This window comes from Ambystoma mexicanum, chromosome 3p (genome assembly GCF_040938575.1).
Source record: "Ambystoma mexicanum isolate Mex_15411 chromosome 3p, UKY_AmexF1_1, whole genome shotgun sequence".
NCBI classification, from domain to species: domain Eukaryota; kingdom Metazoa; phylum Chordata; class Amphibia; order Caudata; family Ambystomatidae; genus Ambystoma; species Ambystoma mexicanum.
In genome coordinates this window covers 755,941,310-755,969,182 of record NC_090925.1, presented here as the reverse complement: position 1 = coordinate 755,969,182, position 27,873 = coordinate 755,941,310, and the positions used below count along the sequence as shown (strand labels likewise).

The following is a 27,873-nucleotide window of genomic DNA, read 5'->3' as shown; positions in this document are numbered from 1 at the left end:
TTGTTCTTCGCAGAGATAAAAAGATGAACTTGTTTGATCAAATATGGGGTCGATTTTTAGAGATGTGATGTGATTGTCTCTTTAGGGTTTCCTGAAAGATACCTACTTAAAGGGAGGAGGTGGGATGATGAGATACCAAATGTGATGAATTTGATTACCTTACTGTTAATATTTTTGTTTTACTTTTGTTATGTACATAAACTTAATAAACATGTTAAAAGAAATTTAAGAAACCATGTACAGAACGAATGTTCCAAGTAAGTCTATTATATCCAGGGTTAACGTCTACAATCGGTAGGTTAGTAGTAATTGAAATGTCAATTTATTCAAGTTCCCTTCTGCCTGGATGGCCGAGTGATTACTTTTGTACATCAGGACGTTTGATAAACGAAATCTCGATCCCATTTCAATCTCTGATCACGAGACTTCCATATGGGCGACCAAAAGAGCTGCTTGAGGCTGGATTTAAGATAAAGGCAAAGCCACCCAGAATGGGGCAATCTCTCACCAAACCTCTTGAAACATAAATATGCAAAATTCAGAAATGCAGAAGGTATTCTGCTGGAATAAAGGCACAAAGCCACTGGTGTTCCAGGATAGAACTGTTAATTAGCTTAGTTCTAAAGATGCTAATATAGCGTTGGCAACCCAACCCGTCCCATGGGCTATACCGGGGGTAACGTCCCAGCAGCTTCAGTTTTGCTCAGGAGGTTGAGTGCACTGGGATGGTATCCCCAGTTATAGCCTGTGGAATGGGTTACTAACGCTGTGCTGTAGCCCAAGGTGTTAAAAATAAAATATTTTTTTTAAAAAAGTATTTTCATTCAAAGAACGTGACACGTGCGGTGTCCCGTTCAATGATTGAAAATACTGTGCTAAAACAGCCACCATGGTTGTGGAAGGCGGGGCCCCTCTTCCATGTCCATAGCAGCCGGAAAAGCAAGATGCATGGGAGCTGCTGCTGCGGCGGGCGGCGCCACCACAATCAGATAAATAGTGCCAGGGAGGGGAGTTGGGATTAGTTTAAAAACAGAAGGGGAAAGGGGTAGGTATAAAGAAGAAGGTGGAGTGGGCATGGGGGAAGCAGCCAGCGGATTCCATGGAATGCAGGCTGAGATCAGGAGTATCAGCCCGCAAACCTGATGGGCTTTGTCCCCTGCTCCAGGTGCTAATGGTTAGTTCTCGCACGAGAACTAGGCTGGAGGGCCTTTGCCAACCACAATCAATCTTGCGCCCAACAAGGTTTCCCATTACCGGCCGTGTTGATGTAACTAACCTTTCTATTAGACTGATTATTGCTATCACATTCAATAATGAAATTCTTCTCAGAGAAGGACTGCCCCTTACCAATATGGTCGAACTTTGATGTATTGATAACATCTCGTCCTTCATTGTTCATATTTAGATCATAACCTGTCCTAAGAAATTAGGAGCCCCCAATAATAGGGTATCTGCTACAAGATGAGAGCACACATGTAAAATGACGCAATCTAATCCAGTGTCACTGCTGAACTCGACCTGATCAATGTGTCCAGGTGTGAGGGCTGTGTGGGGAATCTGAGTGTCCTCACCTCTTCCCCCAATATATCCTCCCCCCAGGTGGCCAGGGAAAGGCTGTCACGATCGGATTCTGACCCTGGGGGTGGAGATGCGAGGGAGGATCACCTGGGTGGAGGAGACTTGGAGGGAAGAGATGAGGTACCCTTAAATGAGACCTGGTATCCCCCTTTCCCTCTCAAAATGGCCCCTGAATCCCCTAGACTTTTGTGGGCTACTGTAGGTCAGATCCTTGCATTCCCATTGACATTCATTCATACTCACACCACTTTAGTACTGGGACGAGGAAGAAGCAAAATGTGCGGTCATCGAGGCAGGATGTTTAAATACCCGCAATTCAGGAAGGAGGAGAAGCCGTGCAGAGGGAAGAGCGAGCGCTGGTGTGGTGGAGCAAGCGTTTCACCGACAAGAGCCGGGTCAAGAAAGCAGCAGCCTGCGGGGACGCCAAGAGCAGAGGAGAAGCTCTGGGGCGTTCGCAGGTGTGGGCAAGCCGAACGAGGCTTACCAGAGATCTTATCTGAGACGCTGGGGAGAAGTGGCGACTGTGGCAGCCAGACAGAGCCGAAGGAAGTGAAAGCAGAGCAGACTTCACCGTAGCATGAGCTACGGTTCACCGGTAGAGAAGCAAAAGGTGTCTGAGGAGACTGTTGAGTCCCGTGAGATGGGAAAGGGACAATGGGGCATATTGGAGTCGGATGTGTGAAGAAATGGCAGAATGTGGAAAAGCCTTAACCTGGCAGGGAAATCAACCAGGTTAACGTGGCAAAAGCCATATCTCGATAAGCTAAAGTAAAGATGCAATTGACATTTCACGTACGAATAAGCGCTTTTTGAATACCGAACTGAATGAAAGTAAGCATTTTGAATATTGATTGGAATGAAAGCAGTTTTTTTGTGAAAACATATGAAACTTCAAGAACTGTGAACTTTGAGAGAACATGCATTAGCCAGAACCATATGAACTATATCAAGAAGTTGTGTGTTTTGTAAAGAATATGCATTGGCAAGAGCCACAAGAATCTGGGAAAGTGTACCTTTTGCATAGTTATGTTATTGGACTTGTATAGCGCCAAAGCCCTAAGGCGTCCAGGCCAACTTGTGGCCAACAAGTAAAAGTAAAGCATCAAGAGGATGTGAAATGAGCCTGATCTAAATCCCAATGTGAAGCTGAACCAGTGGCAACGTGCAAGTGAAGGAGAAACCAGTTGGGTGTATCGGTTGCTTGACCTGTAATGGGTTGACTGTGTGGTCCAACAACTGCGCCTAGACCGAGGACACCCATTAATGGAAAGCCAATGGTACTATCTGCAACAGAGCTTATGGGTGAATCTGAAGGAAACCCAGCGTGACTTGGAACTGAAGATTTGAACTTTGTGAAATTGTTGAAAGACTTGAAGCCTTGGGAAAGGGAGACCCTTTGGGCTTTGTGCTATCCTGAAACCTTGGAGAAGGGAACCCCTTGCTGTCCTGTGAACTATCGGGGGCAGGGGAGGGGGGAGGGGCGGGGAAGGACGATCCTTTCTAACCCAGAGCTGGAAGCAAGTTGGAACTATTTTACTTAAATACTTATGATTTTGAAGCTGATATTCCTACACATTGTATACAAATTGAAGTGAGGGCAAGTATACGTTTTGACACAGACCTACCTTTACTTTGGACATCCTGACATAGAATCTCCTTAGTTTCCTTTAGGTAGGGAAATCCCACCTTAGTTTTGCGCAAGTTAGGCTTTTTTCCATGCCTCTTTTGATTATAATAGAAATACAAAGAGGAAACAGCTCTTAACCCTAGAATATTAAGTAAATATAACACATTTGATCAGTTTAAAACCATGTTCTCGTCTGATGTCAAAACTCTTTCTAAATTTAGTTAGTACAAGAGGGCATGCAGAACCAGAAAAATGTGTAGGTAGCAAGCTTGAGCCATTACTGGTATTGTTTGTATTAATTGCGTCTGAAAATAATTGTGACTGTTGTCCTTGGAGAGCAGTCTTTGCCCTGTTTGTCGCTAGAGCTGTGAACCCTCTGCTCAGTGCGCATGTGCCGAGCGTGTCTTAATAAAGATGAATTCATTCACATTAAAGTTTCTGGATAAGTAATGGGCAGGGCATATTTAAATAGACCACACTGCATAAATATTTAACTGAAATATAACTCCTAGTTGTGGCATTTACTCCCTTGGGCCTTGCTCCTCCACAATGTTATTCAGCTTTTGTGTCCTATAAAATTAAAGTTGGAGGCATGTCACCCTTTCGGAGACTATGTGGAGAACAGTATGCAAGCCTCCCAATATGGCAGAAACCATAAAAGATAGCAGGACTCTATTTGCAGATGTTTCATAGAAAAATACAGTGTTACATATGATATAGGTGCATGTGATAAGCTAGCAGAGCCCTGATTCTCTGAGAATGCGGAGCGTAGCTTGTATCGGTGTAGAACTAAGCAGCTTCCTCTACTTGCATTGTGGGAGTTACAGCAGAAATCGTGCTCTGTCCTCCTGCTTGACCCATATTTTGAACAACCTCGGGCAACTAGCAGGCATGCAGACAGCGGCCAAGGAGATTGCATGGCAGGTCATTATTTCTGATCTTAATTAGAGGACCGATGGTACGTTCCAGCTTTGGGCTTCATTTTAGAGGAAATTCAACCATCTCCCTACACTCTTTTCGCTAGCAGGCTGGACCCATTGTCTGCGTTCCACCAAAGCTGACTTTTGAGGGGGTGGCAGTTCCTTGGTCTCTAGACTCGTGGCATGTCTCTCTTAGTAGGAGTCCACAGATATTTGCTCACTGGTTTGCACCCAATACATTCTTTGGTGTGCTTGTGCACCACCTGTCAAAAGGCTGCCACCAGCCCATAACCGCTGTGCACCCATAAAAGGGGGCCTAGAAAATGTCCAGGCTTCCCAGGCTCCGAACCACCCCTGTCTCTTGTTCTAACCATTAGTGGTCAACAATGGGAATCTGACCACAAAAGTGATGGGTGGAAGGTTTCGAATGAATCTAAACCACTGGCAATTGCTCTGGGCCAACCTTCCACACCACCGTTTTTTAGCCCGTCTGCGCCATTGCAAAAGGGGACCAGCCATGTGCAAATCAGTCAGCAGCTGCCGCCACCGAAGGTAGCAGCCCAGCCCGAACTGCTAGGCCAGGTCCCCTCTGCACAGAAAACCAAGCAACCCCAGACATGTTTCGGCCTTGTTGGACCTCCTCAGTGAGGTGCAGCCTGGTTCCCTGTGGCGCAGCGAGCAAGGGACCCACGTCTGGGCATACCCTCTCTCACAAGGAGAAACAAACTGACCACAAAAGTGATGGGTGGAAGGTTTCGAATGAATCTAAACCACTGGCAATTGCTCTGGGCCAACCTTCCACACCACCGTTTTTTAGCCCGTCTGCGCCATTGCAAAAGGGGACCAGCCATGTGCAAATCAGTCAGCAGCTGCCGCCACCGAAGGTAGCAGCCCAGCCCGAACTGCTAGGCCAGGTCCCCTCTGCACAGAAAACCAAGCAACCCCAGACATGTTTCGGCCTTGTTGGACCTCCTCAGTGAGGTGCAGCCTGGTTCCCTGTGGCGCAGCGAGCAAGGGACCCACGTCTGGGCATACCCTCTCTCACAAGGAGAAACAAACTGACCACAAAAGTGATGGGTGGAAGGTTTCGAATGAATCTAAACCACTGGCAATTGCTCTGGGCCAACCTTCCACACCACCGTTTTTTAGCCCGTCTGCGCCATTGCAAAAGGGGACCAGCCATGTGCAAATCAGTCAGCAGCTGCCGCCACTGAAGGTAGCAGCCCAGCCCGAACTGCTAGGCCAGGTCCCCTCTGCACAGAAAACCAAGCAACCCCAGACATGTTTCGGCCTTGTTGGACCTCCTCAGTGAGGTGCAGCCTGGTTCCCTGTGGCGCAGCGAGCAAGGGACCCACGTCTGGGCATACCCTCTCTCACAAGGAGAAACAAACTGACCACAAAAGTGATGGGTGGAAGGTTTCGAATGAATCTAAACCACTGGCAATTGCTCTGGGCCAACCTTCCACACCACCGTTTTTTAGCCCGTCTGCGCCATTGCAAAAGGGGACCAGCCATGTGCAAATCAGTCAGCAGCTGCCGCCACCGAAGGTAGCAGCCCAGCCCGAACTGCTAGGCCAGGTCCCCTCTGCACAGAAAACCAAGCAACCCCAGACATGTTTCGGCCTTGTTGGACCTCCTCAGTGAGGTGCAGCCTGGTTCCCTGTGGCGCAGCGAGCAAGGGACCCACGTCTGGGCATACCCTCTCTCACAAGGAGAAACAAACTGACCACAAAAGTGATGGGTGGAAGGTTTCGAATGAATCTAAACCACTGGCAATTGCTCTGGGCCAACCTTCCACACCACCGTTTTTTAGCCCGTCTGCGCCATTGCAAAAGGGGACCAGCCATGTGCAAATCAGTCAGCAGCTGCCGACACTGAAGGTAGCAGCCCAGCCCGAACTGCTAGGCCAGGTCCCCTCTGCACAGAAAACCAAGCAACCCCAGACATGTTTCGGCCTTGTTGGACCTCCTCAGTGAGGTGCAGCCTGGTTCCCTGTGGCGCAGCGAGCAAGGGACCCACGTCTGGGCATACCCTCTCTCACAAGGAGAAACAAACTGACCACAAAAGTGATGGGTGGAAGGTTTCGAATGAATCTAAACCACTGGCAATTGCTCTGGGCCAACCTTCCACACCACCGTTTTTTAGCCCGTCTGCGCCATTGCAAAAGGGGACCAGCCATGTGCAAATCAGTCAGCAGCTGCCGCCACCGAAGGTAGCAGCCCAGCCCGAACTGCTAGGCCAGGTCCCCTCTGCACAGAAAACCAAGCAACCCCAGACATGTTTCGGCCTTGTTGGACCTCCTCAGTGAGGTGCAGCCTGGTTCCCTGTGGCGCAGCGAGCAAGGGACCCACGTCTGGGCATACCCTCTCTCACAAGGAGAAACAAACTGACCACAAAAGTGATGGGTGGAAGGTTTCGAATGAATCTAAACCACTGGCAATTGCTCTGGGCCAACCTTCCACACCACCGTTTTTTAGCCCGTCTGCGCCATTGCAAAAGGGGACCAGCCATGTGCAAATCAGTCAGCAGCTGCCGCCACCGAAGGTAGCAGCCCAGCCCGAACTGCTAGGCCAGGTCCCCTCTGCACAGAAAACCAAGCAACCCCAGACATGTTTCGGCCTTGTTGGACCTCCTCAGTGAGGTGCAGCCTGGTTCCCTATGGCGCAGCGAGCAAGGGACCCACGTCTGGGCATACCCTCTCTCACAAGGAGAAACAAACTGACCACAAAAGTGATGGGTGGAAGGTTTCGAATGAATCTAAACCACTGGCAATTGCTCTGGGCCAACCTTCCACACCACCGTTTTTTAGCCCGTCTGCGCCATTGCAAAAGGGGACCAGCCATGTGCAAATCAGTCAGCAGCTGCCGCCACCGAAGGTAGCAGCCCAGCCCGAACTGCTAGGCCAGGTCCCCTCTGCACAGAAAACCAAGCAACCCCAGACATGTTTCGGCCTTGTTGGACCTCCTCAGTGAGGTGCAGCCTGGTTCCCTGTGGCGCAGCGAGCAAGGGACCCACGTCTGGGCATACCCTCTCTCACAAGGAGAAACAAACTGACCACAAAAGTGATGGGTGGAAGGTTTCGAATGAATCTAAACCACTGGCAATTGCTCTGGGCCAACCTTCCACACCACCGTTTTTTAGCCCGTCTGCGCCATTGCAAAAGGGGACCAGCCATGTGCAAATCAGTGAGCAGCTGCCGCCACCGAAGGTAGCAGCCCAGCCCGAACTGCTAGGCCAGGTCCCCTCTGCACAGAAAACCAAGCAACCCCAGACATGTTTCGGCCTTGTTGGACCTCCTCAGTGAGGTGCAGCCTGGTTCCCTGTGGCGCAGCGAGCAAGGGACCCACGTCTGGGCATACCCTCTCTCACAAGGAGAAACAAACTGACCACAAAAGTGATGGGTGGAAGGTTTCGAATGAATCTAAACCACTGGCAATTGCTCTGGGCCAACCTTCCACACCACCGTTTTTTAGCCCGTCTGCGCCATTGCAAAAGGGGACCAGCCATGTGCAAATCAGTCAGCAGCTGCCGCCACCGAAGGTAGCAGCCCAGCCCGAACTGCTAGGCCAGGTCCCCTCTGCACAGAAAACCAAGCAACCCCAGACATGTTTCGGCCTTGTTGGACCTCCTCAGTGAGGTGCAGCCTGGTTCCCTGTGGCGCAGCGAGCAAGGGACCCACGTCTGGGCATACCCTCTCTCACAAGGAGAAACAAACTGACCACAAAAGTGATGGGTGGAAGGTTTCGAATGAATCTAAACCACTGGCAATTGCTCTGGGCCAACCTTCCACACCACCGTTTTTTAGCCCGTCTGCGCCATTGCAAAAGGGGACCAGCCATGTGCAAATCAGTCAGCAGCTGCCGCCACCGAAGGTAGCAGCCCAGCCCGAACTGCTAGGCCAGGTCCCCTCTGCACAGAAAACCAAGCAACCCCAGACATGCTTCGGCCTTGTTGGACCTCCTCAGTGAGGTGCAGCCTGGTTCCCTGTGGCGCAGCGAGCAAGGGACCCACGTCTGGGCATACCCTCTCTCACAAGGAGAAACAAACTGACCACAAAAGTGATGGGTGGAAGGTTTCGAATGAATCTAAACCACTGGCAATTGCTCTGGGCCAACCTTCCACACCACCGTTTTTTAGCCCGTCTGCGCCATTGCAAAAGGGGACCAGCCATGTGCAAATCAGTCAGCAGCTGCCGCCACCGAAGGTAGCAGCCCAGCCCGAACTGCTAGGCCAGGTCCCCTCTGCACAGAAAACCAAGCAACCCCAGACATGTTTCGGCCTTGTTGGACCTCCTCAGTGAGGTGCAGCCTGGTTCCCTGTGGCGCAGCGAGCAAGGGACCCACGTCTGGGCATACCCTCTCTCACAAGGAGAAACAAACTGACCACAAAAGTGATGGGTGGAAGGTTTCGAATGAATCTAAACCACTGGCAATTGCTCTGGGCCAACCTTCCACACCACCGTTTTTTAGCCCGTCTGCGCCATTGCAAAAGGGGACCAGCCATGTGCAAATCAGTCAGCAGCTGCCGCCACCGAAGGTAGCAGCCCAGCCCGAACTGCTAGGCCAGGTCCCCTCTGCACAGAAAACCAAGCAACCCCAGACATGTTTCGGCCTTGTTGGACCTCCTCAGTGAGGTGCAGCCTGGTTCCCTGTGGCGCAGCGAGCAAGGGACCCACGTCTGGGCATACCCTCTCTCACAAGGAGAAACAAACTGACCACAAAAGTGATGGGTGGAAGGTTTCGAATGAATCTAAACCACTGGCAATTGCTCTGGGCCAACCTTCCACACCACCGTTTTTTAGCCCGTCTGCGCCATTGCAAAAGGGGACCAGCCATGTGCAAATCAGTCAGCAGCTGCCGCCACCGAAGGTAGCAGCCCAGCCCGAACTGCTAGGCCAGGTCCCCTCTGCACAGAAAACCAAGCAACCCCAGACATGTTTCGGCCTTGTTGGACCTCCTCAGTGAGGTGCAGCCTGGTTCCCTGTGGCGCAGCGAGCAAGGGACCCACGTCTGGGCATACCCTCTCTCACAAGGAGAAACAAACTGACCACAAAAGTGATGGGTGGAAGGTTTCGAATGAATCTAAACCACTGGCAATTGCTCTGGGCCAACCTTCCACACCACCGTTTTTTAGCCCGTCTGCGCCATTGCAAAAGGGGACCAGCCATGTGCAAATCAGTCAGCAGCTGCCGCCACCGAAGGTAGCAGCCCAGCCCGAACTGCTAGGCCAGGTCCCCTCTGCACAGAAAACCAAGCAACCCCAGACATGTTTCGGCCTTGTTGGACCTCCTCAGTGAGGTGCAGCCTGGTTCCCTGTGGCGCAGCGAGCAAGGGACCCACGTCTGGGCATACCCTCTCTCACAAGGAGAAACAAACTGACCACAAAAGTGATGGGTGGAAGGTTTCGAATGAATCTAAACCACTGGCAATTGCTCTGGGCCAACCTTCCACACCACCGTTTTTTAGCCCGTCTGCGCCATTGCAAAAGGGGACCAGCCATGTGCAAATCAGTCAGCAGCTGCCGCCACCGAAGGTAGCAGCCCAGCCCGAACTGCTAGGCCAGGTCCCCTCTGCACAGAAAACCAAGCAACCCCAGACATGTTTCGGCCTTGTTGGACCTCCTCAGTGAGGTGCAGCCTGGTTCCCTGTGGCGCAGCGAGCAAGGGACCCACGTCTGGGCATACCCTCTCTCACAAGGAGAAACAAACTGACCACAAAAGTGATGGGTGGAAGGTTTCGAATGAATCTAAACCACTGGCAATTGCTCTGGGCCAACCTTCCACACCACCGTTTTTTAGCCCGTCTGCGCCATTGCAAAAGGGGACCAGCCATGTGCAAATCAGTCAGCAGCTGCCGCCACCGAAGGTAGCAGCCCAGCCCGAACTGCTAGGCCAGGTCCCCTCTGCACAGAAAACCAAGCAACCCCAGACATGTTTCGGCCTTGTTGGACCTCCTCAGTGAGGTGCAGCCTGGTTCCCTGTGGCGCAGCGAGCAAGGGACCCACGTCTGGGCATACCCTCTCTCACAAGGAGAAACATGTTTGGGGATGCTTGTGGTCTCGTGCAGAAGGGATGTGGCCTAGCAGTTCGGGCTGGACTGCCCCTTTTGGGGTGGGGCCAAGCCTGATTTGCATATGGTCTTTCCCTTCTGTAATGGCTTGGCAGGCGAAGAACGGTGGTCTGGAGGGTTGCCCAGAGCATTGCCAGTGGTTAAGATTAAGTCTAAACCTTCCAGCCATCACCTCTTTGTTTTTGCTATGTCACCCCGAGTGGGACGGGTATGCCCAGACGTGGGTCCCCTGCCTGCTGGGCCTAGAGACCCAAGCTACTCCTCACTGATGAGCCCCAACAAGGGCGAAACATGTTTGGGGATGCTTGTGGTCTCGTGCAGAAGGGATGTGGCCTAGCAGTTCGGGCTGGACTGCCCCTTTTGGGGTGGGGCCAAGCCTGATTTGCATATGGTCTTTCCCTTCTGTAATGGCTTGGCAGGCGAAGAACGGTGGTCTGGAGGGTTGCCCAGAGCATTGCCAGTGGTTAAGATTAAGTCTAAACCTTCCAGCCATCACCTCTTTGTTTTTGCTATGTCACCCCGAGTGGGACGGGTATGCCCAGACGTGGGTCCCGTGCCTGCTGGGCCTAGAGACCCAAGCTACTCCTCACTGATGAGCCCCAACAAGGGCGAAACATGTTTGGGGATGCTTGTGGTCTCGTGCAGAAGGGATGTGGCCTAGCAGTTCGGGCTGGACTGCCCCTTTTGGGGTGGGGCCAAGCCTGATTTGCATATGGTCTTTCCCTTCTGTAATGGCTTGGCAGGCGAAGAACGGTGGTCTGGAGGGTTGCCCAGAGCATTGCCAGTGGTTAAGATTAAGTCTAAACCTTCCAGCCATCACCTCTTTGTTTTTGCTATGTCACCCCGAGTGGGACGGGTATGCCCAGACGTGGGTCCCGTGCCTGCTGGGCCTAGAGACCCAAGCTACTCCTCACTGATGAGCCCCAACAAGGGCGAAACATGTTTGGGGATGCTTGTGGTCTCGTGCAGAAGGGATGTGGCCTAGCAGTTCGGGCTGGACTGCCCCTTTTGGGGTGGGGCCAAGCCTGATTTGCATATGGTCTTTCCCTTCTGTAATGGCTTGGCAGGCGAAGAACGGTGGTCTGGAGGGTTGCCCAGAGCATTGCCAGTGGTTAAGATTAAGTCTAAACCTTCCAGCCATCACCTCTTTGTTTTTGCTATGTCACCCCGAGTGGGACGGGTATGCCCAGACGTGGGTCCCGTGCCTGCTGGGCCTAGAGACCCAAGCTACTCCTCACTGATGAGCCCCAACAAGGGCGAAACATGTTTGGGGATGCTTGTGGTCTCGTGCAGAAGGGATGTGGCCTAGCAGTTCGGGCTGGACTGCCCCTTTTGGGGTGGGGCCAAGCCTGATTTGCACATGGTCTTTCCCTTCTGTAATGGCTTGGCAGGCGAAGAACGGTGGTCTGGAGGGTTGCCCAGAGCATTGCCAGTGGTTAAGATTAAGTCTAAACCTTCCAGCCATCACCTCTTTGTTTTTGCTATGTCACCCCGAGTGGGACGGGTATGCCCAGACGTGGGTCCCGTGCCTGCTGGGCCTAGAGACCCAAGCTACTCCTCACTGATGAGCCCCAACAAGGGCGAAACATGTTTGGGGATGCTTGTGGTCTCGTGCAGAAGGGATGTGGCCTAGCAGTTCGGGCTGGACTGCCCCTTTTGGGGTGGGGCCAAGCCTGATTTGCATATGGTCTTTCCCTTCTGTAATGGCTTGGCAGGCGAAGAACGGTGGTCTGGAGGGTTGCCCAGAGCATTGCCAGTGGTTAAGATTAAGTCTAAACCTTCCAGCCATCACCTCTTTGTTTTTGCTATGTCACCCCGAGTGGGACGGGTATGCCCAGACGTGGGTCCCGTGCCTGCTGGGCCTAGAGACCCAAGCTACTCCTCACTGATGAGCCCCAACAAGGGCGAAACATGTTTGGGGATGCTTGTGGTCTCGTGCAGAAGGGATGTGGCCTAGCAGTTCGGGCTGGACTGCCCCTTTTGGGGTGGGGCCAAGCCTGATTTGCATATGGTCTTTCCCTTCTGTAATGGCTTGGCAGGCGAAGAACGGTGGTCTGGAGGGTTGCCCAGAGCATTGCCAGTGGTTAAGATTAAGTCTAAACCTTCCAGCCATCACCTCTTTGTTTTTGCAACAATGGGAATCGCCAAAGTTGGAAATCTGGGATAGAATTGGAGGTTCCCTCCTTTGTAATCAAGGCACATTGGTGCAAGGGAATTTCAAGCTGGAGGGATGTTGAAAAGAATACATTTTAGGGCTAGAAACTCTTTTTAAGTATCCTAAATGGGGACAGTGAACAGAGACACGCGTGTTCTGCAGCCACCCTTATTCCAAAGCTTACTGCACTACGCAGGACAATATTTTGCTGTAGCATGTAAGTTTTCCCAGGCCATGCCACACTTTCTCGACAGTAGTAAGGAATTGCTTTGTGGAATAATCCCTAACAGTGGCACTAAACCATTCCTTGCCTGAATGGAAGATTCTAGACGTTTATTTATATCGCACCGTGGGAAACTTGGCGCACATTTACACACAGGGAACGACCATCAAAAACAGCACAGGCGAAAGACAACTAATCAGCGGAAAGAATTCTGATTGAGAGCTTACTTGAACAGGAAACTTTTCAGGGTTTTCCTAAACTGACCCAGGTTTGCTTCCAAGCGACACCAAGAACTTACAGTTCTAACCAGAAATGATCTGCCCCTGTCCCTTGAATGCTTGAAAGTAGGGCAATCGAGCAGCGAGTGGGATGAGGAGCGCAAAGTTCTGCTTGGGATGTACGCTACCACCCTCGCAATGCTACCCACATGCAGCCCAGACTGGGCCAATCCTTAGAAAGCTGGCATTCCACTGCTTTTGGGGTTCAGCATGTGCTGGGTTTGTCACCCCTGCTGAAAGAATACGTGTTTGCTTGAAAGCAATAGTTAATTAATCACACGCTCCTATTTCCTGTAACGGCATGAAGCAGGTTCCGGTGCTCTCGTAGTCTTTCACAAGCACACTTTTGACCCGAGTGCCTTGATGTGGGGAAGTCGCCTCTGGGGTCTACATAGGTAGGTTCTCCTGCTGTGCAACATTCCCTCTGTGGATTACCCTGCATTCCTGTTGAGGCTCTCCCTTTGTCTTCCTGTATTACCTCTCACAGTTTTGGGTGTTCTTGCAGACTGGACTGAACCGGGCAGGACAGATCTGTGCCCTTCCACCCCCCCCGGCCCCGAATGTGCTCTGGCTCTGCCAGATTGTCTGCCGCTATTAGAATTTGCTTGCAAATATTTAAGCAGATGGTGAGGTGACCATGCATTTTAAGCGGTCGTTACTCTGCCACGACACACGAAAAGTATAGTACAGTGCATGTTTCTTGACCTTAATTCGTTCCTATATGTGGTCATGGCTCTCCTTGGTCGAAAACAATATACTTTATTCCATGTGCAATTCGCATGTGCTCCGATTAAAAACACACCGATGTTGCAAACGTGATTAACCTTTGGCAATTGAAACACCTGTTTTTCCAATGTATTATCATGTTAAAACTCTCATTGGTCTGTCTTTAAGTACGCTTGCATCCAAAATTGCACAGATGAGCTGGGTGTTTGCCTTGAGCCACCTCTCCAATATTCACATTACACATTAGATTAAAGTTCTCCTCTAGGGGCTATGTACTAACATAATGCAAATTAAACCCTGCACACTAACGAATTTGCCTTCTTCAAGACTTCCGTATTGTTGATGAAACTCCTGAAGGCCATCATTTCAAATATTGTATGTTACCTACCATCCTATATTGTTCAGCAGCACTCTTTGGGCCTGATTTACAAAGTGTTTTTAAAGGGATTGCTCCATTGTAAAATACTGAGGCCCTTTGTTTCTAGATGGAAAAAAAGAGAAAGTCCCAAATGGCTACCCTTGGATGTTGCATCAGCTGGGGACTTATAGTTAACGGAGTGCAATACCATCTTTATAAGCATATATCAAAGATGGAAAAGGTCGGGTATATAGAAAAATATGAAATGTATTCAAAAACACATGTTATAAAACTCAGACCACCTGGTCGTGAGAACTGACAAGAAGGACAAATGATAAAACATCAAGGATACATTTTATGTGTGAACATCAGTGTAGCCTACCGTAACATTTCAAGAGAGATTAGCTGATACATTCTCTAGATACACTAAGCTGTGACACAAGATGAAGGTGATGTTAGTAACCTGTGGGTAACTTATTTCAGTGCATTTGTTTTGACTTCATATATGCATCAGCCCCCAAAAACAAAGGTGTCGACAGTCTAGATCTGTTTCCAGCCATGTAATTCAACACAGAACAAAGGCCTTTTTGTCAATAGTACAAATATAGGCAATGATGCAAGGCTTTCTTCATGACACAAGGTGCCTCGTTAGAGGGAAATGATGTATCTTGATTCATGTTTGCCGCATACACAATTCTAAAAACAGACATAAAAGATGTATCAACATACTATTGTAACCGACCAACCATTTTTATACAAAAGACAAATAACTATAAAAACAAACTCTGTTGGTTCACAAGTTCACCCAGCATCATTATATTTAGATGCACATCATTTCCTTTCTTAGTTTGCATTTATATTGACTTCAGAGCACGGTTTCTGTAATTATTTCTTTTTTAATTAGTTCATAAAGCATTCCCCAGATAGGTCCAACATTACCTTAGCTCACATATAAGTGTTGAATCTAATATATCCATAATTCCATTGGCTATTTCTACACAGAATAGTCTGTTGGTTTATTATAATTGTTTGTTTGGATTTGTATTCTCAAGTGCATTCATATTGGATATAAATGTCAGGAGGTATCATAGTACCTTATGCATGTATGGTCAGAGGGCGTCTTCATGAGCTAGCCTCATTACCAGACAGGTATGCTGTATAGTTGTGGAGCCTGGGCAGGCAAACGTGAAATCGCGTTGCTATGCCAAAAGCTGCATAGTTAGGGAACCTAAGTATGATCGACATAATGTGGTCTTCAGTCCCTATTTTAGTGTTCTAGTACTTGGGAAGCTAGATATATCTTCGAAAAAACGCCTACCTGTGCATATGTGCCACATTTCAAGTCCTGTCACGTTTGCAGGATGAAAGGAACCATGATAGTACCCTTGTGTGCGGTGTTCGAATTTGTTCGGGTTATGGTGAGTCACGCTGTACAAATACATAAATTGGAGAATAACCCTTAAGTGGCAGCCACTGCAAAAGGCAACTGGATCGGATAGTAGGAAAAGGGATTTAAAAAAATAGCCCATCTTACTTACTCGAGCGTGTTTTTTTTCTTTTGTTCGCTAGCGGGTCACATCCGTAGTAATTGTACAGGGCTCCGGCACATGCGATCATGTGATATATCGCAAGGTCAACCTGCGTCGACAAAGAAACGTCATGTTCTCGATAGACCTAGTCCGCCATATTGGGTGAGGATGTGGTAAATAGACCACAACAGACCGTGGACACACGAGATGTTGTGCTGATCAAGTGAATGTAATTGCCATCCAACATGAGTGAGATGCAAGTAACAGGCATTACCCGTGTTTCGAGGCAGGTGGTGCCAATATTGTGCTTATGACACTGAATGGTGTGACTCAAAAAATGCTGGCAATCGTCTCTTTTACCAGTGTGTGAGCCCTAGTGTCAATGAGAGGACTTGGGTCAACATGGAATTGACAACATTCACTGATTCCATGGGAGTGATGTAACTATCAAATGGTATGCTATGTGTGTGTCTTGGATGGTTTTTTACAGGTTTTTGAAAACTCTAAAAAATGTTTTTTGATCTTGAGAAAACGCATACCCCATGTTCGGTCATTTACGCAAGAAGAGATTCCACTCAATGTATAGATTTAGCCCGTTATTGATCGAATCCAAATTAAAAATCAATTTTTGCTCAAGTTTTCAAAGCTTTAGATCTCGATCAATCCCACGCGGGTGTGGATTTAAAGTTTGCAGAGTACATCAAAAGATGTCTTCGTTGGTGTGATTGGCTTTTTTGAAATGCTCGACTAGAGGTTTGTTATTGATTCCGTTTTTTTTTTTACACATGATCTGTGTTCTCAAATACTTTAACGGGTCTTTTTGTTTTACCAATATAAATTAGGTCACACGGGCACTTGATACAAAAGATAGCCCACTTAGTACCACAATTGGTGAACGAATTTAAGTGCCAATTTTTTCCATACGGATCAATGGTTTTAAGTTTGTGTCAGATTATAGACCAAGCATTTTCCACATTTAAAATGTCCCATAACTGGAGGGAGATTCCAAAGTGTGCCTTGTTTGGGAGCATTAGGTTTAGGTTGAGGATAAGTATGAACAAGTTTATCTCTAAGATTTAACATGCGTTTAAACGCAAAACGTGGGGTAGCGATCTTATATTTTACGGTATTGATGATGTTCCAATTTTTTAGTATGGGTTTCCTCAAGCCATTGCTGATAGGGGAAAAGGATGATACACAAGTAATTTTCTCAGATTCTGGGTTGTTTTGACAATCAGTCCTGGAGACGTTGGCAGCTCTTTTATATGCTCTATGGATGATATAGGACAGATATCCTTTGGCTTTCAAGTTGTTTATGAGAACCTGGCTGTGTTTTTTGAAGTCCTCTTTCATAGTACACTTACGCCTGATACGGAGAAACTGCCCAAAAGGGAGGTTTTCCCTAAGGCTTTGAGGGTGGAAACTCTCAAATTGTAATAAGGTGTTCTTTTGAGTAGGTTTTTTTATATAGGCTGGTACCGATCTTTTCATCAGCCATACGAAATATCTCGATCTAAGAACGAGATTTTATCTTTTTTGGCTTCTATGGTGAAATTGTTTAGCTAAATTCCAAATGAATTGAGTTTTTCCATACTGCCTCGCCAGATCATAAAAATGTCATTGATGTATTGATGCCATGAGATCATGTTCTCTTTAAAAGGATTGTTGTCAGCGTAAACAGACTTGTTTTCAAAATTATCCATGTATAGATTTGCCAGGTCAGGGGAAAAGGTTGCTCCCATGCTGGTGCCCTGTAGTTGTTGAAAAAACATCCCATTGAAGTTTTTTGTGAGTGCAAAGTGGATGCATTCAACAATGAACTTTGAGGGTGGACGTTTGTCATCTCTTTTCTCTAAAAGCTGGAACATGGTCATGGTACATTCAGTCTGCGGGATGTTGGTATAAAGGGATTCGATGTCCAAGGTGACAAAGATGTCATCAGGGAGAATGGAAAGAGTTGAGAATTTTTATCATGGAGGCCGAATCTTGTACAAAAGACTTTATTTTGTTGACAAACGATCTTAAAAAAACCTTGGCATAGATGGATAATGGTTCCACCAAAGAGCCTATTGCTGACGCAATGGGCCGTCCAGGAGCAGACTCATTATTCTTGTGTATTTTCGGTAGGCAGTAAAAAGCAGTGGTTACTGGTTGTTTATTTATGAGAAATGAAAATTCATCCTCATTGATCCAGCCTTCACTTAGCGCATAACAAATTCTTCCAGGATTTCATTGGTAGGGTCAAGTGCAATTGGTTTGTAGACAAGACTGTCAAACACTTATTTTTCAACCTCTGCTTGTAAAGGAAAGTGTTCCACCTCCTTTATCGGCTGCCTTGATGACAGAGAGGGTTTTCCTCAAGTTTTTTAAGGGCTTGCCATTCCGTTTTGGAGAGATTATCTTTGTATGTGTTCTTATTCTTACAAATACATTTAACATCTCTCCAATTTTATTTTCAAATGCCAAAATCTCAGGGGAAACCATCGATTGAATTGGAGAGAAGGTGGAAGGTGTTTTTTTTTCCCCGATCTATTGTCCTCCTCTTTTAGTGGGTCATTGAAGTATTTTAGTCTTATGATTCTGAAAGAATTGCGCATTTCAATCTCTGTCTGAAACGGGTCTGCTTAACGGGACAAAAGAAAGTCCTTTTGAGGGAACAGCAAGTTCAGCCGGAGAAAAGGGATATGAACTTAAATTGAAGATGGGATTCACCAATTTTGGGGTGGTGGCATCCATTGGCGTGTCCGCATTGCATGATTGCCCCATTGTCTGGTCTTTTCCGGGTTTCCCCGCCGCTGAAAAGGGTGGGCCATTCACATTGGTATTGGGACCATTATTTGTAGAGTCCGAGTCACTACTGTTGGAGGAATTGGAAAATCGGACAAATCTTGTTACTTTGAGGCCTAGTTTTGGGTCCTTTCCAATTAGTTTGGTGGTTGTTGTACTGTTGAGAAAACCCAGGGACCAAGTATGGATAAGTATGTTCTTCTTTGTAATTTGCTATATCTTTGAGTTTCCAGATTTTTTTGTCTAGCGTGAAGGTCTTAAATGTAGTCATTTCTTCATTCATTTTCTCTAGCGCTGACTTTATATCTAGGATCATTGAGTCGTCTTTGATTTTTTTTTTCTCCTAGTGTGTCTAGTTCTTCATGCTGTTTTTTTCCCTCTTCTTCTGCCATCTCAATTATAAGGATAACCCAGTCACAAGAACATTTGTTTCCAACTCCACTAAATCCTTTCATAAATCTAGGATTCTCAAGGAATACTCTTGGTATGTTTTTGATCTGGAGTCCTTCTGGGATTACCCTGGCTTTTAGATATTCGATCACGTGTGTCCACTACCTCTGAAAATGAGCCCCCCAGTGTAAAATCTGCGGTATGCAATTCTTCTACCACCATTTTGAATGCTATTGTGCCAAATGCTATGCCACTTGTGTCCACTACCTCTGAAAATGAGCCTCCCAGTGTAAAACCTGCGGTATACAATTCTTCTACCACCATTTTGAATGCTATTGTGCCACCCACCTGCTATGCCACATGTGTCCACTACCTGTGAAAATGAGCCCCTCAGTGTAAAACCTGCGGTATGCAATTCTTCTACCACCATTTTGAATGCTATTGTGCCAAATGCTATGCCACATGTATCCACTACCTCTGAAAATGAACCCCCCCAGTGTCAAATCTGTGTTGTGTATCTCCCCTAAAACCCAGAGCGCAGCCCCCCCTCCACTTCACCCTCTCATCATGAACCCCCCCCCAGCCACTACTGAACCCCACCTGAAATGCGCCATGATTAACGCTAGGTCCATCAATGCCCACGCTCTAGACATCCACGACCTCCTAACCTCCCAGGACTTGGATCTGCTCATGATCTCAGAAACATGGCTACATGAGGCCTCCGGCCCCGCGCTCTCCCTCGCCCTACCCCCTGGCTATTCCATTACTAGACAAGATCGCCTCTCCAAAGGTGGAGGTGTAGCAATTATTGCCAAAGACTGCCTCTCTATCAGAAAGGTAGAAAAATCCCTGACCAACAGCGACTTCCTCCAAGTCAAAATAACCCTCTCTCCCCACTGCACCATTACTGTACACACTGTCTACCGCCCTTCAGCCCCAACAGGAGACTTCCAAGTCTCTTTCATCCACCTCCTCTCTGACAACCTCAAAAAACAGTCTAAAGCCATTCTCCTTGGGGATGTCAACCTAGGGCTCTGGGATAGCAAGGACGTAGCAGCCAAATCCCTTGACTCTGCCCTCAATGCTCTAGGCTACAAGAACACCACCCTGAGCCCAACTCACACCCAGGGCAGAACACTCGACTGGATAGCACAGCACAACTGCCCACTCATCACAGGAAACAATCCCACCCCATGGTCTGACCACCACATCATCACCTTTAGCATCCTCACCACTAGCTCCCCTGCCGCCCCCTCACCTCAACCGCTCCCACCCTGCCTCGACAGAAGCTCCCGCTAGCTCACAAAGGAAAGGCTACTGCCCTTCCTCCAAGGCCCAGCCTTCAGACCACCTTTTTCATCAGACCCATAAACACTCAAAACAACCTATGATGTTGCCATTAAAGCAGCTATCAACTCCATTGCCCCTCGCAAATCCAAACCCACTACCCACTCCAACTCTTGGTTCACCCCTGACCTCCTCACACTTCGAAATGAGAAAAAAGCCGCACTCACACAGTGGCAAAGATGATCTTTAAAGCCCTATCCACCAAATACAAAAAGGCAATCACCCAAGCAAAGGCCAAATCCTTTGAATACAGAATCTCGGAAGCCCAATCTAGCACAAAAGAAATCTTTGCCATTTTCAGGGAGCTCGAGACACCCACTCCCGCCCCCCAGAATTTCATCAAAGACAAAGATTGGTGTGATGAAATACAAACGGCCATGCTAACCAAATTAAGCCTCCTCAAAAACAAAATACTAGCCACTAAACAAGCCTTACCCAATAAGCATATCCCCATCCCACCACCTGCCCCGGATCCCACCCTACCCTTCTCCTTCTCCTTCAAACCCATTCAGGAAAAAGACATCATCGACATAATGAGGAACATCAAACCCTCTAACTGCAAAGGTGATGCATGCCCAGCCTCCATTATGAAAGACTGCACGGAAGCGCTAGCTCCCTTCCTAACAGCCTTTGTGAATGCCTCCTTTACCACAGGGAAAGTCCCCGCCTCCCTCGAGGAAGCTTGGGTACGCCCTCTTTTGAAAAAGCCAACTCTCGATCCCACCTCCCCCAACAACTACAGACCCATCACCACTGTCCCATTCCTCCTCAAAATATTGGACAAAGCAGCCTACCTGCATGTCCAGCACTTCATTGAAGAGAACAAACTCCTTGGACTCCGCCAATCTGGCTTCCGCCCCAGACACGGGACCGAAACCGCCATACTTGACCTGAAAAACCAGATGGACGATGCTAGAGACTTGGGTAAACCAGCACTTCTCCTACTCCTAGACCTATCCGCGGCCTTTGACCTCGTGGATCAATATGTCTTATGCCACCACCTTTCCTCCACTGCCAAATTCTCCCCAGAGGCCACAGCCTGGATCACCTCTTTCTTACAAGACAGAACCATGCAAGTATTCTCTGACCTAGCCGCCGCATCACCAACCATTATACTTTGTGGTGTACCCCAAGGCTCCTGTCTCTCCCCCACCCTATACAACATCTTCACACGACCCCTCTTCCTCATCCTCGATGCTATGGGCATATCCTACACCAACTACGCCGACGACACGCAGATCCTCCTCACTCTCACAGGGAACTATGACACTGACTCCCTCACCCTCAACAACCTCTACAACACCATCCAAGCCTGGATGGCAGACAACGGTCTATGCCTCAACTCTGACAAGACAGAACTCCTCCAGGTAGGTTCCCCCGACACACTAAAAAATCTAGATGCCCAATTCAGCCACTTCACCATTGACTCCATTAAAATTCCGGTCTCCGACTCTGTCAAAACTCTGGGAGTCTACCTGGACTCCAGCCTATCCATGGATAGACAAGTCAGCGCAATAGCCTCAGCAGCTGCATATCATGCCAAACGTATCAACGCAGTCAGACCCTTTCTCTCCAAAGAGAACTGCACCAACATAGCCAGAGCCATCACCGGCTCTAGGCTAGACTACTGCAACGTACACTTTCTAGGAACCTCCAACAAAAACTTAGAGAGACTACAAGTAATACAGAACAATGCTCTCCGGGCAGCCCAAGGCATTGCTAAAAGAGAACACATCTCTGAAGCCAGATAACTAGCCCACTGGCTCCCAATAAAGGAAACGATCGTATTCAAAGCCCTGACACTGACCCACAAGTGCATTCACCTCACTGCTCCAGCATACCTCTCTCAAAGGATCCACCCCGTCTCCACTACCAGGCCAACCAGATCACCGTACACCAACATGCTCTCGGTGCCACTAGTAAAAAGAGTAAAAGCGGGCGGATCTAGCTTCCCCTATCTAGCGCCCACTCACTGGAATGCCCTACCTCCCACTATCCGAGGGGAGGCCTCCCTCACCACCTTCCGCAAAACTCTGAAAACTACCCATAAGGCCCGACACACCAGCACGAATACTTATCATATATGTTGTAATATACGTCCCAATGCAATATCTGTAACAACAGTATGATATCTTGTAGTATTCATAATGTGTTAACAATCGCTTTCATGCCTGTACCATGTAACTAAGTTATTGCAAGTAACAGCGCCTCCATGCCCCTGGGCTTCTTGCGCGCTATATAAATATAAATAAATAAATAAATCATTTGTCCATGAGATTGAGTTTAGATCAATTTTTTTGTTTTTTGAATCCGGAGTTCCAAGTCATTAGTAACGACTGGAGGAGTGGGGCCAGGTCCCGTGGCTGGGGTCCCAAGAATTGAGGTCATGTGTAAAAATGTCTTATACGTGTCTTCAGTGAATGACACAATATTAACACTTTCCATTCTATTTCTGGTAGTGCTCAGCCAACCATAGGGTTGTCTAAGCACAGAGAGCCAGAGAGGTTAACAAGAGCATAGCACTGAATTTAGCCCCACAAATCCTTGGAATGGCCCTGTGCGCAGCGTGACGCAGAAACAAAAGAATTCTGGCAAGCCACTCGCACATATAACACACACATTGACACAAACAATAAGTTTATTATGGCCCTAAAATAAATTGATCAACCCCTCAGTGTTTATTGGCGAGTGGATGTTTTTATTGTATTTCTATATCGACTTTCACTGTGGCATTCAGTGTGCCTTTCACCCCGGCATCATCTGTGAAAGTTACAGGAGTGGGCATCTTGGATAGGTGCACAGTATTGTACACAACAAATACTTTTTATAAAAATGGTAACATTGCATTGTCAATTCCTTGTGTTGCCGAATTGCAATTGCTGTATAGTCTCCTTTTTTTTTTTTCTTTTTTTTTTTCCGAATGTAGTCTCCTTTTTTTCTTTTTCAGAATGGACATTCGTAAATTCTTTGAAAGAAAACAATCCAGTGAAGCAGAGAGCATGCCAGCGTTGCAGACTACTGGCCAACACGTAAGAGGATTGAAAGTTGAATGTACAGATGAGGTTCCAATTGAATGCATTGGAACGACTTCACATGACTTTATGCCAGCCACGCCCACACATTAATATAGCGAAAGGATCTATGGAGCAGAACATATCGTTGGAACAACAACTGGCAATGCGGAAGATGACCAGAACTGTGAAATCTTTGTTCAACAAAAATCAACCAAACTTTCAGATGGCGACGATGAGGGAGCTCTTCTAAGTGCAATAGGTCCATATCACCCATCTGAGAAATGTATACCAGTTCAAACCATTATATTTCAGTCACAAAATCGGAAGAAACGCATATTGCATTTTCAGGAAAGCTGGTTCAAAGATTTTCCATGGTTGCATTACAGTACCAAACTGGAAGGAGTGATTTGCTTCTCCTGTGCAAAGTCTGCTGCATTAGAACTGGTAGATCGCTCAAAGAACGCTGAGCGAGTGTTTGTTACTGTTGGTTTTAACAGTTGGAAAAAGGCTATAGAAAAGTTCAAGAAACATCAAAATAGTTTTGCTCATGCAAATGCTCTAAAGCAATTGGCACACTAAAAAGGAACTAAACCAATTGATTCAGAACTTTGTCAAAAAGTACAAGAAGAAGATTCTTGGTTGTGCCTTAACAAGATAATTCACACGATTGCTCTTCTGGCAAAACAAGGTCTTGTACAACAAGGGCAAGATGACAAAGATGGGAATTTTAGGCAAGTTCTCGATGCACGAGCAGATGATGTGCCGTGTCTGAAACAATGGATCAAATCATCAAGCAGAACTGAATACTTTAGTGCAGACATCCAAAATGAAGTTCTGCAGTTGTCTAAAGCAATTTTGCATATAATCCGTAACGGTATTGGAGACAATCCCTTTGCTGTTATAGTTGATGGCACACAAGATCTATCTGGTCAAGAACAAGAATGCTTTTGTATCCGATACGTTGACCAAGATCTTTGGCAACATGAAGATTTTATTGGACTGTACCAAGCAGATGATACCAGCGGAGCATCAATTGCTAACATTGTAAAGGATGTTTTATGTCATCGGGGTCTGCCTTTATCAATGCTTAGAGCTCAAACTTATGATGTGCAGCAAATATGGCAGGGAAGTACCATGGCGCACAGGCAATAATACGGCAACAACAACCACTTGCATTGCATTGTATGTCCATTGTGGAGCTCACTGTACAAATGTAGTCATGCAGGCTGCAGCACAACAGTGTCCCATAATGGAAGATGCAATACTCTATGTTCAAGAGCTTGGTAATCTGTTTGGGCAATCTATGACATGCCGCACAGAATTTGCAGATATTGTCCAGCATTCAATTGTAGGTCCGGCCAATGTTGCCAAAATCAAGCCATTGTGTCCCACACGCTGGACGGTTCGGGTAAAAGCTGTACAAAAAGTAATGGATAATTGAGGCTATTCTGGAAACATTAGAAGAAATGGCAGCTTCCAAGAATAGTGGTGATGTGCCTGCTCGTGCCCGTGGCCTATTAAAAAAATTTCAAGAGGGAATAACTTCCTTTGGTCTGCAGATTGTTCTCCAAGTCATGCAACTCCTTGAGTGCTTGAATATGTCCATGCAAGGACACCAACAAACAGTATCCGGATTACTTGAAGCTGTGAATCACACCCACAGTGCAATCCTAAAGCTTCGCAACAAACTGTCTTTTGACAGTCTACTCATGTACAATAACCATATGGTGGAAAGATATCAACTGAAGGAGATAGAACTGCCAAGACGACGTCTAATTCCAAAACATATTGATGAAGGAATTGCTGAAAATATTCATCCAAGCACCATTAAGGACTACTATAGACCACAGTATTTTGAACTTTTAGATACAGTTTCTGTTCAACTTAAGCAGCGTTTTGACCAGGAAGGCATCCAAATGTATCAACACATTGAACAGCTGCTTTTAACAGGCAGAAGCACTGAAAATATTGTTAAGTACCTGGAAATTGAATATCTTCTACTCTCTGCACAACTGACAACATTATTAAGTGTCCATAAGTATTCTTCCATCTCAGAATTGGTAGACCTCTTTCGACGGATGCCTCCCACAGAAAGAGCTTTCTTTGCACAGTTGGAGAAGCTACTGCAGATCCTCCTAACTGTTCCATTATTTTCCTGTGAGGCAGAGAGAAGCTTTAGTGCTTTGCGACGATTGAAAACGTGGCTGCGTACAACTGAGACTCTGAAAAGACTCAATCATGTTTGTGTGTGCAATATACACAAAGATATAATGGATCTGGTTGACATACAAGCAATAGCAACAGAATTTATCATGCGTACCCAACGCCGCAAACAAATATATGGTTTTGTGAACAAATGTGCGTGATCATCACTCACTACAAAAAAATGGGCAGATTCTTTTACCATGTGGTTTGTGTCTGTAGCAAAGACCCCAAGGTGTCTGCTGTGCCCCCCCAGATTTTGTGTGTCTCCTACGCCCCTGGTTGTGGGGGCCAGCTATTGGCATCGAGCTGGCCCCATTGGTGCTATGGATACCTTATTTGGAGGCCCAGTGCCTCGGTGGGGAGGTGGTGGGGGGGTGTTGCTGAGAAACACCCGGTCATACATGCGGTCAGGGCAGACCATACCCAATCTGTGCTCACCCTGGGCACCATACTGGCCAGAGGGCCCCACAGCCCTGTTTGCTGCAGGCCTGCAGTTGCTCCTTTTATTAGCTCAGGCCATGACACAGTCATGGCCTATCTTCAAAGGGCTATACACTTTGGAGGGTCACACACCACATTACTCTTCTGGGAGCTCTTTGGCTCGCCTCACCTCTTTTGAAACCCACAGTTGAGCGCTCGTCTTCTGCATAAAAAGGGCTCAACGAAGCATGACGTTGTTTGGGCTGGATGGCGAAGCAGGGAAGATGCCTGGCCATCGTCTTCGTGGTGGTGACGGACCATGCAAGGAACTGCTCTCAGCAAACTGGAAAACAATAGGGAAAAACACAGCGGCTAGGTAGAATGCAGCACCATGCCGTAGCCTCTCCTTTATAAGAAAATTATACAATTGTATATATTACAAAATATTGAAACCACAGCTATTAATATCACTTACACACTAAATGACATATTAATTTTGTATATGTATGTCATGAATATTCATACTTTCTAAGCCAAAGTATTGCCAGTTTGTAACAAAATTTAGAATGTACGTGTAACTAAATAATTGAAATATGCAAGATTGGCCCATTTGGATCGGATGTAAGTGCACAATGAATCATTTTGAAAGGGCTCCCGCATTAAAGTGTCCTTGGTGGTGGGCAGGCATCCTGTCAATCCGTTCACATGTTTTATGATGACAAAAGCTAAAAGATGTTCGCTACTCACACAAAGCTTATAAAACTTGAGTGATTGCAGTACAAGTCTCTGCCTTCGTTACTATGTATGTTTGTTTGTTTATTTTTTTGTAGCGGCGCCAGACCCGGAGGTAACCGGGCGCGTGTTCAAGAATACTTTAAGCTTATAGGTTACAGTTACATATAGTTACAGATTCCAAGTAATTACATGGTGCATTGACAGCAAAAGGATGACGATATACAAGGTTATATACACAGGTATTTCTACACAGAGGTGTATACACAGAATACATTGAGAGTTAAAGGAGCATGGATGCCCATGCACTGTTTAGTTTATTTATTTATACCGCGCGCCAAACCCTGAGGTAACTGTGTTTTGTAAAAAATTATGTTTAAACAGTGAGTTGAAATGATTTACACAAGATCACACACCTTGGTTAAGTTGTGAACAGGTTTGGACTGGGAAACAAGAGGCCCTGGAAATAATTTTCAAAGTGGCTCCATATTACACATTTTCAGCAAGCCCGACCCGTTTCCTATGGGAAAAAACGTGGCAATACCGCACAAAAGAGGACCAGGGTGCAGAAGCATACCGAGAAATCTCTAGTTGCCGCTAGGCCAGTCCACCCCTCGTTGTGAACCTGGGATGTGAGCCCTGTCTGGGATTTTGGCACTTTAACACTTTTACCAGCACTAGGTCTAGTTTTTCCAAGTGTGTGTGTGTGATTGACAAAATATTCTATTGTATGTTATATGCAGCAATTTTCCTGGCTCTGCTCGCAATTGGCCTTGGGAGTCAAGCCAGACCCTCCGACTATGCCCTACTCATGAATTCCCTGGCTTTCCCAGATATAGGACCCTTTTTGAGGAGGCTGCAACTTGCCGGTTTTCTGATCTATGGAACTGAGAAGAGGGTGGGCACGAGCTGGCACAGATTCAGCAGTCTTCCTGACAGGAGCCGGGCGGTGTTGACATGTGACTGACACCGGCTGGCACCTCTGTGCTTTTCAAAAATGTGGGCGTAACCGGTTTGGAAAATCTCCCCACTGGTGCACTTCGGTAAACACTTTCTTGCTGTGACGTTGATTGATTATGCAAACGTGTGCCATCGCATTCACAAATCACAACATCCGACATTTCCATGTAGTGCGCAACATTTTTAAGGTAGGTTGGAGGGTGCAGGGGTAAGATGCTTTACAAGGAGCAAAAAAGAAAATATACCATAAGAGACACTTATGAACAAAGTAAGAAGCTTGTCGGGGCGTTCTTTTTTTCCCCAGTTGCAGGCGTTTATGGTTTTTAAAAATATATATATTTTTATTGAATTTTTATAAACAAACACATAAACAAACTTAGCGGTGTGTATTATACATTTTACATAACATGTATCATGCGTGAGTTGTGGCCGCTAAGAGCCCTTTTTCCCTCCCCCCAGAACAACATGAGCCTATTCCATTACGCTATATCCTCTAGGGATGTACCTACTTACTTATCTTGGGGAGTGTCATCTTCACTTAAATTCTCTTGGGTAG

General features: G+C 47.1%; 1 protein-coding gene across 1 annotated transcript in view; it reads left to right on the top strand.

Annotated features, from left to right (window-relative positions):
- LOC138580810 (cytospin-A-like) overlaps positions 1-27,873 on the top strand; it is a 437,746-nt gene that overhangs the window by 24,960 nt on the left and 384,913 nt on the right. The window lies entirely within an intron of this gene.